Source organism: Phyllobates terribilis, unplaced genomic scaffold (assembly GCF_046119375.1).
Source record: "Phyllobates terribilis strain yellow unplaced genomic scaffold, ASM4611937v1 Scaffold_1__5_contigs__length_1240528914, whole genome shotgun sequence".
Lineage (NCBI taxonomy): Eukaryota > Metazoa > Chordata > Amphibia > Anura > Dendrobatidae > Phyllobates > Phyllobates terribilis.
The window spans coordinates 421,520,308-421,533,820 of record NW_027362761.1 but is presented as its reverse complement, the minus strand read 5'-3'; the positions used below and the strand labels follow the sequence as shown (position 1 = coordinate 421,533,820).

Below are 13,513 nucleotides of genomic sequence, written 5' to 3'. Positions count from 1 at the left end.
TCCCAGTAAATTCCACCAACTGCACCCTGGCTTACCTAATGAGAGCAAGACCTGGTAAGCTGCCTATTGACCAGGATATGGGAGTCCTGACACCCGAGGACACCTCGCCAGAGGCAGACTGGGATACAGAACGACAGCAGCAGTACCGGAAAGTGCAGGAGAGTGTTGAGAGAAGTCTGTCTCAAGCAAGAGAAAGGCAAGAGAGGACTTGCTCCCGCTGTTCCCCTGGCACCTGGAGAGCAGGTCTTGAAGCAGAAGAGGCGGCTCCATAAGTTGGATGACCAGTGGGAGAAAAACAGTACACAGTACTGCCCTCAAGCCATGAAAATCCGAAAGTATGCGTTATCAGTAAGGATGGAGGAGAGACCACAGCCACTGTCTCCAGAGACCACCTGAAGAAGTGTCCCGAGCAGCTGCAAAGCACTGATGAAGACCAAGATAGCCCGCAACCTGCAGAAGAAAGGGAAGAAATGGTCAGTACAGTACTCAGAGAATTTCCCCAGTCCTGGACCCAAATTAACAACGTTATTGTGGTACCCGTCCTTACCTTTCTCCAGCCAGCCCCTCAAGGGCCTACAGAAGAGCAAGTAGTGTTGGAAGAGCAACCGGCCCTGGAGGCAGAAGATTCCATACCAGCAGCCCAGGAGAATCAACCCTCTGCTAGTAGTGAGCCTGCCGTGCCCGTGGTAAGCCAAAGAGTACGCAGAAAGCTGCCCAACCTACCCGTAACGTCTCCAAACACCTGTAGTGCAGACACTAGTGAGCCCACTACACAAGGGGTGGAAACAGGGGACCCAGAAAGAACACCACCAGATAGTGTGTTACGTAGGTCCACCAGGAGCACTAGAGGTCAAATGCCCGCTCGCTGGAGAATTTAAATGTGATATAAATACCTGTATATAGCAAATGTTAAAATGTTTTATGTTTGTTGCATGAATACTAATTATGTTTCTCAAGTTCCCCGACAGGGTCTATGGACTGACAGGTTATGGACAATGAATAACCGGAACTGTACCTTGTAAATAGTTGCACCTGTTAAGTGCCCCTTTTGTGCCAGACCACAGAACAAAAACCCGTGGAGGTGGCTGAAGACATGGTCCAACGCCGGATCATCAACGCCCTGTAGCCACCCCAGGGCCAACGTTGAGGGTTTGGGACGGGTCCCTCAAAATACATCTTGGGTGACATGGACACCTGGTTACGGAAGCGCCGTGACCTATAAAGACTAAACTTCTTGTATATATGTTGTGTTATTGCTTATACCCTGTTATGTTATGTCTTAAAAAAAAAAAAAAGTGTTTAGTCCCGGAGTACTAAAATTTACTAGGGGGGAATGTGGCACCCCAGGGGTCTGGTTGCCACAGTGGTAGAAATACCATGTCTGAGAGCGAGCATGGGTTTTCCTGGTCAGGAGCAATATTGCATGCCACACCTCCTGCCCCAGTCCAGGGAGGGGAGGAACCTGCCCTTTATAAACTGGATCTGGGGCGGGCTTAGGTAGTCAGAGAGAAGTCTAGATCCAGAGTAAGGGACAGAGCAGCAGCAAGGAGCTCTGTAGGAGCCAGGAGCTGGAAGCTAGCAGAGCTTATCCTGGCAGAAGACGCAGAGAACCGGACACCGGAGTCCGAGGCTGTGAGGATAACATCCAGCAGCAGAAACCACCTGGCAGGGGATTTCAGGTCCTCTGGCCATAGAAAGCCCGGAGGCTCAGTCACACGCAAGGGACCGGCACCGCCATCGAGGAGCGGAAGGAACCAAAGGCCCCAAGTCACCAGCCATACGGGTGAGCACCACACGGTACACTCAGGGACGTGGGCTACTACACGACTACAGCAAGGTAGCCAGGAAGAGTGCAGTCAGACGGGAAGGCCTACACCTCCACCTGGCCATGGGGACTCTTGTTCGCTCACAGACTGACCAGGCCGCTAATGTTAGCCAGTACTCCTGGCAGGGTCTCCTTCATTACCAACAGTAAAGACCCTGAACTGCACTGCACGGACTTTGAGTCATTTCTGCTGCGCCTATGCACCACAACCCTCACCATCTACACACGCTGCCCTGAGGCTATACTCCTCCCGTGGGGAGTTATACTACCCTCTGCTGCGCACCCAACATCAGCCTCAGCGGTCTGCCCCGCAGCAGCGGTTCTCAGTGATCGCAATCCACGGGTGGCGTAGTCGGACATTTAAACATTCAAAACCAAGTAAACAGATCCGCCACTGGTTTGACCACCCTGAGCCACGGGATCGGGTCGCCGCCACGGAGACTACAACCCCCAGCATTATACAGAGACCCGGTTCCGGGTATTCCCTCACACACGGCCCAGGGGGCGCGTCACATACATCACCATTCCAGGCTCAGAAACTGGCCAATGCATGCAGTGTGCGCGCTGAGGGGATTAACAAGTCACAGTGACTGTACTTATTTTAGACCAGACAACCCCTCTAACGATCAATCTGTGCATATGAAAGTGTGGTGGGCCAGTCTAAATAGGCCATTAAATATTTAATGGTCACTGTCAGCCAATATGAGTGCACCCTTATTAACATTGACCTATAGATCTTACTGAAGATCCCAGAAATGTAAAGGTTAGGGTTCATGGGGTTTGTGATTGACCCAGATTGTGCCTTTCTGCTTTATAAGCCAAATTACACAACACAGTTCATTAAGACTGGCATTGTGCATGTCACCGGGCATAACCGCATCACAAGAGAAGTAGTGCTCGTTACTCGTTTGCCGAGGGTGCTCGGGGATACACCAAGTATCGCGGGTTGCTCGAGTGACATGTTAGGGTCCATGTGGCCGCATGTTTTGCAGTTTTTAGACAGCCACAAAAAATGCAGGGATGGTCTGACAAACGCAGGCAATCCCATGTTTTGTGGAGGTCAAACAGCCGCGAAATATGCAACTGCAGGGACTCGAACATGTCACTCGAGCACCCGCAATACCCGATGCATACCCGAGCACCCTCGGCAAAGGAGTAACGAGCACTTGCACTCATCACTAAAGATAAGCCATGCACCAATGGGGAAGGCACAGTGTCCAGAACAGTTGTAAAACAAGCAGGGCAGTTTCCTGGTGCATGTGCAATACTAATGACCTCATTGGGGAGATTTAGCAAAGCAGTCAAAAATAAACCAAAAGTATTTGCTGCCCATAGCAGCCTGTCAAAGCAGCTTTTATTTTTCCAAAGCTACAAAAATTCTGCCGGCAGATGACAGCTTGCTATGGGTAATAGTTTGTTTCAGACAATTTTGATAAATTAAATCCAAGTTTTTATATTCTGAGCATGAATAGTTAAAAATACACAAAACAGTACAATGTACGTTAGGACACAACTGTTCCCATGCAACCTAGTACCCACACAATAATATCAGGGCACGACAAGGGGCATGGAAGTTACTGTATGCCTTGTTTGACGCCACATTCATCATTTTGATAAAATGAATGGGTAACACAAAGGCAAACCTCCCTGCTCCAGCACAACAGAACATTTTGTAAACTTAGAACATAGAAAATGGGTTCTCATAAGAGAGGGCTTGAAGCACAAGTAATAAGACTAACCAGGATGACATTGTTCTCAGATGTCCACAAAAATTTCGACTAATAAGACTTATCGGGCTCTAGAGTGGTGGCAAAAAAATTTGGGGGCTGGATTACTTTGATGAAGTCTTTTTGCAATTGTTTTCCACTCAAACCCCCACAGTAAGAAAACATTGAAAATTCTTAAATAATCCAGCAACTTTTCCATGCGGGTTATGCTGCAGAGGATGGTACCGCCATCATGTGATGGCTTCTCTTAATCTATCACCAGAATTACAAATGAGAGTCCCGCCGGGAAATCCTCCAATAAATTTGAATGTAAAAGTGTCAGAATATGGTTTGTGCTTACCTCCTAACAGGCTCCTTATGGTGTGCATTAAGTGAAGGGTTGATTACGTTACCTACAAATATGAAAAAAAATGTGAGAATCCTCAAAACAGAAAATTAAATCTTCATTGTCACATGCAATTTTTCTATATTATTTGCAATTACACCCCCAGAATTAAAGCTGAGTCCCCCCTACCCCATGTAGGGAATGGGCGTCTAACCCAGTTTGATGCATAGCAACCAGGAATATTGCCTTAAGTGGACTTATTTGGAGCAGATCCCTTTCCTGATTTGTGGAAAGTCAAGCAACCAATTTTTCCAACACCTATAGGAAATCAGAGGCAATTGCTGCAGATAAGGCATTATTGACCCAATAAGAATATGCCTTAAAGGGAACCTGTCAGCAGGCTTTTCCCAAAAGAGACAAGGCTAGTACGCCCTGATATACAGCATACTAATATGCTAAGTGAACAGAATCCCAGCAATAACATCATATATATTATTCAGAGCACCCAATTAAGACAAGTGTCAAAAAAGAAATGGGTGCCCTTTCCCAAAACTCATATAGCGATACTTACACTGGAGAACACATGGCTTTTATTATCTTATCCAAAAAATTATTTTATTCATCAGAATAGTTAAAAAAAAAAACTACAAAAATTGATATAAACTGCACACAAAGACAGAAGAATAAAAAGCGCTTATCCCAAATTTTCCATAATTCATACGAATAGTTTCCCATGTTAATGAATACAGGACCATAAATATACTCATGCTGTCAAATATAATGTAATACAGAATCTTTATCCATGTTTTAGACCGTCAGATACCAATACTCAGCATGAGCGCCGTAAATCCAACAAAGGGACTCCCAAACTCCAGTCCTCACGGCCACCCACAGGTCATGTTTTCAGGATTTACATAGTGCTGCACAGCTAAGAGAATTCCTGATGCCTTGATGATACTTCCACCACCTGGCCGAATGCTAAGAAAATCCTGAAAACATGAGCTGATGGGGTCCGTGAGGACTGGAGTTTGGGAAACACTGCATTAGACCATATAAAGCCTCATGTGGAGTGCTGCTGCAGTGTGCCCATAGAGCTGCGTAACATTTGTGTGGTTTTTTTTTTGAGCTGGAGGACAGAGGCTGTGTACCTTGAGTAATGCAGAACTGAGGGGCAGGAGCTGTGTGCAGGGGGCTTACACCAGTGGTTAATGCAGACCTGGGGGGCAGAGGGTTTTACCTAGGGCAATGCAGACCAGATGGAAAGGAGCTGTGTGCAGGGAGCTTGTACCTTGGGTAGTACATAAATGGGGGAAAAAGATGTGTGCAGGGGGCTTGCAACTTGGGTATTGCAGAAATGGGGGCTGGGGCTGTGTGCAGGGGGCTTTTACCTAGGGTAATTTAGAACTGGGGGTCAGGGGCTGTGTGCAGGGGGCTTGTACCTTGGGTAATACAGAACTGGCAGTCTGATCCTCATAGTCCCACCACTTTCCCCATAGACCCCTTTCATACAGCCTGATACTCATAGTCCACTCACTTTCCCCATAGTTCCCTCTCATACCGTCTGCTCCTCATAGTTCCCCCAATTTTCCCATAGTCCCCTCTCATACAGCCTGCTTCTCATAGTCCCCCCACTTTCCCCATAGTCGCCTCTCATACAGCCTGCTCCTCATAGTCCCCCCACTTTCCCCATGGTCCCCTCTCATACAGCCTGCTCCTCATAGTCCCCCCACTTTCCCCATAGTCCCCTCTCATACAGCCTGCTCCTCATAGTCCTCCCAGTTTCCCCATAGTCCCCTCTCATACAGCCTGCTCCTCATAGTCCTCCGAGTTTCCCCACAGTCCCCTCTCATACAGCCTGCTCCTCATATTCCCCCACTTTCCCCATAGTTCCCTCTCATACAGCCTGCTCTTCATAGTCCCCCCACTTTCCCCATAGTTCCCTCTCATACAGCCTGCTCCTCATAGTCCCCCCACTGTCCGCATAATCCCCTCTTATACAGCCTGCTCCTCATATTCCCCCACTTTCCCCAGTCTCCTCTCATACAGCCTGCTCCTCATAGTCCATCCACTTTCCCCATAGTCCCCTCTCAAACAGCCTGCTCCTCACAGTCCCCACACTTTCCCCATAGTCCCCTCTCATACAGCCTGCTCCTCACAGTCCCCTCTCATACAGCCTGCTCCTCATAGTCCTCCCAGTTTCCCCATAGTCCCCTCTCATACAGCTGGCTCCTCATAGTAGCCCCACTTTCCTCATAGTTCACTCTCATACAGCCTGCTCCTCATAGTCCCCCCACTTTCCCCATAGTCCCCTCTCATACAGTCTGCTCCTCATAGTCACCCCACTTTCCCCATAGTCTCCTCTCATACAGCCTGCTCCTCATAGTCCCCCCACTTTCCCCATAGTCCCCTCTCATACAGCTGGCTCCTCATAGTCCCCCCACTTTCCTCATAGTTCCCTCTCATACAGCCTGCTCCTCATAGTCCCCCAACTTTCCCCATAGTCCCCTTTCATACCATTCTGCTCCACATAGTCCCCCACTTTTCCCATAGTGCCCTCACATACAGCCTACTCCTCATAGTCCCCCCACTTTCCCCATAGTTCCCTCTCATACAGCCTGCTTCTCATAGTCCCCCCACTATCCCCAGGCTCCTCTCATACAGCCTGCTCCTTATAACCCCCCCCACTGTCCCCTCTCATACAGCCTGCTCCTCATATTCCCCCAGTTTCCCCAGTCTCCTCTCATACAGCCTGCTCCTCATAGTCCCCCCACTTTCCCCATAGTCCCCTCTCATACAGCTGGCTCCTCATAGTCCCCCCACTTTCCTCATAGTTCCCTCTCATACAGCCTGCTCCTCATAGTCCCCCCACTTTCCTCATAGTTCCCTCTCATACAGCTTGCTCCTCATAGTCCTCCCAGTTTCCCCATAGTCCCCTCTCATACAGCCTGCTCCTCATAGTCCTCCCACTTTCCCCAGGCTCCTCTCATACAGCCTGCTCCTCATAGTCCCCCCATTTTCCCCATAGTCCCCTCTCATACAGCTGGCTCCTCATAGTCCCCCCACTTTCCCCATAGTCCCCTCTCATACAGTCTGCTCCTCATAGCCCCCACACTTTTCCCATAGTCCCCTCTCATACAGCTGGCTCCTCATAGTCCCCCCACTTTCCTCATAGTTCCCTCTCATACAGCGTGCTCCTCATAGTCCCCCCACTTTCCCCACTGTCACCTCTCATACAACCTGCTCCTCATATTCCCCCACTTTCCCCATAGTTCCCTCTCATACAGCCTGCTCCTCATAGTCCCCCTACTTTCCCCAGGGCTCCTCTCATACAGCCTGCTCCTCATAGTCCCCCCACTTTCCCCATAGTCCCCTCTCATACAGCCTGCTCCTCATAGTCCTCCCAGTTTCCCCATAGTCCCCTCTCATATAGCCTGCTCCTCATAGTCCTCCCAGTTTCCCCATAGTCCCCTCTCATACAGCCTGCTCCTCATATTCCCCCACTTTCCCCATAGTTCCCTCTCATACAGCCTGCTCCTCATAGTCCTCCCACTTTCCCCAGGCTCCTCTCATACAGCCTGCTCCTCATAGCCCCCACACTTTCCCCATAGTCCCCTCTCATATAGCTGGCTCCTCATAGTCCCCCCCACACTTTCCTCATAGTCTCCTCTCATACAGTCTGCTCCCCATAGTCCCCTCTCATACAGCCTGCTCCTCATAGCCCTCCCAGTTTCCCCATAGTCCCCTGTTATACAGCCTGCTCCTCATATTCCCCCACTTTCCCCATAGTTCCCTCTCATACAGCCTGCTCCTCATAGTCCCCCCACTTTCCCCATAGTCCCCTCTCATACAGCTGGCTCCTCATAGCCCCCCCACGTTCCCCATAGTCCCCTCTCATACAGCCTGCTCCTCATAGTCCCCCACTTTCCTCATAGTTCCCTCTCATACAGCCTGCTCCTCATAGTCCCCCCCACTTTCCTCATAGCCCCCACACTTTCCCCATAGTCCCCTCTCATACAGCTGGCTCCTTGTAGTCCCCTCTCAGTCTGCTCCTCATAGTCCCCCCACTATTACACACTGCCCCCCATGATCTTCCCTCTCACACAGATTCCCATCTCTCTCTCCTCTTACAGATCTGTCCTTTCGCTCTCTGTCCCTCTCCACCTTCCCCTAGTAGCTGCAGCAGGATGGATCATAGACTGTATGGACCAGCATGCACTGCTGCTACTTCCTGTTATGTGCAGAACGCTATAAACCAGAAGCCCCGCCCGTTCCCGAGAGACTCCGCCCATTTCCGAGAGACCACGCCCCTGAGATCTCCATGACAACACGTCAGCGACAGTTACAGTGAGAAGCCACGCCCCTGCGCCCAGTATTGCTGAGGGCGGAGGAGCAGAGCCAGCAGCGATATGACCGCGCACACCGGGGGTCCGAGGTCTGTGCTGCGGGTGGTGGAGCCCCCGGCTGAGGCTGTGCGATGTACGAGCTGTGAGCATTGTGTGTGTATATAGATAGCAGTGTACATACATACATGGGTGATGGTGGTCTCTGCACTGCTGGGTTATTCTGGGGGATTCAGCTGACACCAAATATAGAAATATACTAATGGAATAAATACACTTTAACCCCTTCCTGACAGTTCTGATTTCCGCACTGTTATTTTTCCTCCATAACTCTTCTTCTTCTGTCGGCAGAACCCTGCGACGGCTCCTGATTTGCTGAGTGATTTCCTCTTATTAATGACTCCATTCACGTGTCCATATAATGTGCATCCAGGGGCCGAGAGATAAAGGGGGTTTATTGGGGGATGGGTTCTGCTATTGAATGTCACCATTTTATCTTCTGATAAATTCCAACTGCAGTGAAAAAAGCGCAATCCCACAACTCTGTATTATTTCCAGTGTTCATTATATGGTAACAATGTCCTGGCAATGATTCCCGGGCAGTACGATTTCAGCGATACCAAACATACATAGTTATTTTTTTCTTTACGTGTAGAAAACAAATCGGAAATTTGTAAAAAAAAAAAAAAAAAAAAATTCCCTTGTGTTGTCATTTTCTGAGACCCGATAGGTTTCCCAGTGTTGGTGGATGGGGCTGTGCGAGGGGTTCGCTTTTTGCGCCCAGAGCTGATGTTTTTATTGATATAATTTAGGGGTAGATACGATGTTTCGATCGCCTCATGTTGCATTTTTTCCTCATTACGCTGTTACTGATTGGGTTAATTAATTTTATATTTTGATATAGAAATCGGGATACCTCACTATGTGTCAATTTTTATTTTTTATTTATTTTTAATGGGGGAAAAGGAGGGTGATTAGAACTTTTTTTTCCTTTTCACTGTAATTATTAGTCTGATCTTCTGATCGCTTGTACTTTATACAGCAATGCCACTGTATTGCTGTATATAGAAAAAAATCTCGGTGTTTGATCTCCTATGAATGACAACTAGAATCTGGAGTTCACCAGAGTACTGTCAGTACTGACGAGCAACCGGGGTCTTCAGCAGACCCCCAGCTGTCATGGCAACCCAGCGCCTCACAATCACGTTGCGCTGGCGCCAAAGGGCAATTAGAAGAGCACTACCCCGGACCGTGCTGTTAATGCCCCTGTCACAGATTGACAGCAGCATTCTCATCAAGAGAATGCCAAGAGTGTGCAAAGCAGTCATCAAAGCAAAAGGTGGCTACTTTGAAGAACCTAGAATATAAGACATATTTTCAGTTGTTTCACACTTTTTTGTTAAGTATATAATTCCACATGTGTTAATTCATAGTTTTGATGCCTTCAGTGTGAATGTACAATTTTCATAGTCAAGAAAATACAGAAAAATCTTTAAATGAGAAGGTGTGTCCAAACTTTTGGTCTGTACTGTATGTAATAACTGTTGGACACAGTAATGTTTCTGCCTTGAAATGAGGTTTATTGTACTAGCAGAAAATGTGCAATCTGCATTCAAACAAAATTTGACAGCTGCATAAGTATGGGCACCCTTATAATTTTCTTGTTTTAAATACTCCTACCTACTTTTTACTGACTTACTAAAGCACTTTTTTTGGTTTTGTAACCTCATTGAGCTTTGAACTTCATAGCCAGGTGTATGCAATCATGAGAAAAGCTATTTAAAGTGGCCACTTGCAAGTTGTTCTCCTGTTTGAATCTCCTCTGAAGAGTGGCATCATGGGCTACTCAAAACAACTGTCAAATGATCTGAAAACAAAGATTATTCAACATAGTTGTTCAGGGGAAGGATACAAAAAGCTGTCTCAGAGATTTAACCTGTCAGTTTCCACTGTGAGGAACATAGTAAGGAAATGGAAGAACACAGGGACAGTTCTTGTTAAGGCCAGAAGTGGCAGGCCAAGAAAAACATCAGAAAGGCTGAGAAGAAGAATTGTGAGATCAGTCAAGGACAATCCTCAGACCACCTCCAGAGAGCTGCAGCATCAACTTGCTGCATATGGTGTCACTGTGCATCGGTCAACTATACAACGCACTTTGCACAAGGAAAAGCTGTATGGGAGAGTGATGCGAAAGAAGCCGTTTCTGCAAGCACGCCACAAACAGAGTCGGCTGAGGTATGCAAAAGCACATTTGGAGAAGCCAATCTCTTTTTGGAAGAAGGTCCTGTGGACTGATGAAACCAAGATTGAGTTGTTTGGTCATACAAAAAGGCGTTATGCATGGCGGCAAAAAAACACAGCATTCCAAGAAAAACACTTGCTACCCACAGTAAAATTTGATGGAGGTTCCATCATGCTTTGGGGCTGTGTGGCCAATGCCGGCATCGGGAATCTTGTTAAAGTTGAGGGACGCATGGATTCCACTCAGTATCAGCAGATTCTTGACAATAATGTTTAAGAATCAGTGATAAAGTTGAAGTTACGCAGGGGATGGATCTTTCAGCAAGACAATGATCCAAAACACCGCTCCAAATCTACTCAGGCATTCATGCAGAGGAACAATTACAATGTTCTGGAATGACCATCCCAGTCCCCAGACCTGAACATCATTGAACATCTGTGGGATCATTTGAAGAGGGCTGTCCATGCTCGGCGACCATCAAACTTAACTGAACTGGAATTGTTTTGTAAAGAGGAATGGTCGAAAATACCTTCATCCAGGATCCAGGAACTCATTAAAAGCTACAGGAAGTGACTAGAGACTGTTATTTTTGCAAAAGGAGGATCTACTAAATATTAATGTCACTTTTCTGGTGAGGTGCCCATACTTATGCACCTGTCAAATTTTGTTTGAATGCAGATTGCACATTTTCTGTTAGTACAATAAACCTCATTTCAAGGCAGAAACATTACTGTGTCCAAAAGTTATTACATATATCAAACTGAAATAGCTGTTGCAAAACACTAATTTTTATAAAACATTAAGCTTAAGATTAATAGGGGTGCCCAAACTTTTTCATATAACTGTATTAGCAAACAACATTGTTCACCTAACTAAGAGGAGACCGCAATCAGGGTTAGACAAATACTAGCCTGACCTTCAGAAATACACTACTATATTGTGTTTAAATTGACTTGTATATGTATGTGTATTTGCTTATTAAGATTTTACTCTGTATCGTCATAGCATTTAAGGAGTTAAGCAACTGTTATCCAACGTTATCCAATGTATGGGCAGTCTGTGTGGCATCTGTCAGGAATCCAGGATAAATGCTAACATGCCCATCTGTTCTCCATTGCCATTATTACATTACTAATCAAATTGTTGATGCAATTTTTCTGTCCAACAAAAGCATTGGAAACGGGGAATAGTAGGAAGGGGATTGACTGGGGCGGGACTGTAAGGATTCCTGTCAATTCCTAACACAAAAGGCACCATATATATATTCCTATACACGTAGAATTATTTTCTGTACCAGTAGATACTTTGGTGTCACGCGGACGTCGGTTCATGTGCTTTGGTGGTATGTGGATGTTAAGCCTAGTGCTTCGCTGGCATGCGTAAGCTGAGGCATGTGCTTTGGAGGCAAGTAAATGCTGGGCCATGTGCATCAGCAACATCCAGATGCGGGGCCGTGTCCTTCGGTGGCACCCGGACGCAGGGCCGTGTCCTTCGGTGGCACCTGGACGCGGGGCCGTGTTCTTTAGTGGCACCTGGACGCAGGGCCGTGTGCTTCGGTGTCACCCGGACGTGGGACCATGTGCTTCGGTGGCACCCGTATGCGGGACCGTGTGCTTGAGTGGCACCAGAACGCAGGGCCATGTGCTTCGGTGGCACCCTTACGCGGGACCGTGTGATTCGGTGGCACCGGGACTCATTGTTGTGTGCTTCCGTGGCTTCGGTATGCGGGGCCGTTTGCTTTGGTGGCACCCGAACGTGGGACCGTGTGCTTCGGTGGCACCAGGACATGGGACTGTGTGCTTCAGTGGCATCCAGATGCGGGGCTGTGTGCTACGGTGGCACACGGACGCGGATTGTGTGCTTTGGTGGCACCCAGACGCGGATTGTGTACTTTGGTGGCACCCGGACGTGGAACCGTGTGCTTCGGTGGCACCTGGATGTTGGACCGTGTGCTTCGGTGGCATCCAGATGCGGACTGTGTGCTTTGGTGGCATGCAGATGCGGGGCCGTGTGCTTCGATGGCACCGGGACGCATTGCCATGTGTTTGAGTGGCACCAGTATGCAGGGCCACGTGCTTCGGTGGCACCCATATGCGGGACCGTGTGCTTCGGTGGCACCGGGATGCGGGGCTGTGTGCTTCAATGGCACCGATACGCATTGCCGTGTGTTTGAGTGGCACCAGCATGCATTGCCGTGTGCTTCGGTAGCACCCTTACGCGGAACCGTGTGCTTCGGTGGCACCAGGACATGTTGACATATGCTTCGGAGGCACCGGTACGCGGGACAGTGTGCTTCGGTGGCACCCAGATGCGGATTGTGTGCTTCAGTGGCACCCGGACGTGGAACCATGTGCTTTGGTGGCATACGGATGCGGGGCTGTGTGCTTCGGTGGCACTGGGACGCATTGCCGTGTGCTTCCGTGGCACCGGTACGCAAGACTGTGTGCTTCGTTGGCACTCGGATGTGGGGCCTTGTTCTTCGGTGGCACCGGGACACCGGGCCGTGTGCTTCGGTGGCACTCAGATGCGGGACCGTGTGCTTCGGTGGCACAAGAACGCATTACCGTGTGCTTGAGTGGCACCAGTACGCAGGGCCGTGTGCTTCGGTGGCACCCATATGCAGGACCATGTGCTTCGGTGGCACCAGGATGCGTTGCCGTGTGCTACCGTGGCACCGGTATGCGGGTCTGTGTGCTTTGGTGTCACCCGGAGGTGGGAACGTGTGCTTTGGTTGCACCGATACGCATTGCCGTGTGTTTCAGTGGCACCAGTACGCATTGCCGTGTGCTTCGGTGGCACCCTTACTCGGGACCGTGTGCTTCAGTGGCACCAGTACGCGGATTGTGTGCTTCGGTCGCACTCGGACGTGGGACCGTGTGCTTTGGTGGCATCCGAATACGGGTCGTGTGCTTCGGTGGCACCAGGACGCATTGTGGTGTGCTTGAGTGGCACGAGTACGCAGGGCCGTGTGCTTCAGTGGCACTTTTACGCGGGGCCATGTGCATCGGTGTCACCTGGACGTGTTGTAGTGTGCTTCCGTGGCACCGGTACGCG

General features: G+C 48.9%; 1 non-coding gene across 1 annotated transcript; it reads right to left on the bottom strand.

Moving 5' to 3' along the window:
- Positions 1–3,336: 3,336 nt before the first annotated feature.
- Positions 3,337–3,465, bottom strand: LOC141175044 (small nucleolar RNA SNORA13). The gene has a single exon (XR_012253007.1). It is a non-coding gene; the product is annotated as a small nucleolar RNA SNORA13 (small nucleolar RNA).
- Positions 3,466–13,513: the final 10,048 nt, after the last annotated feature.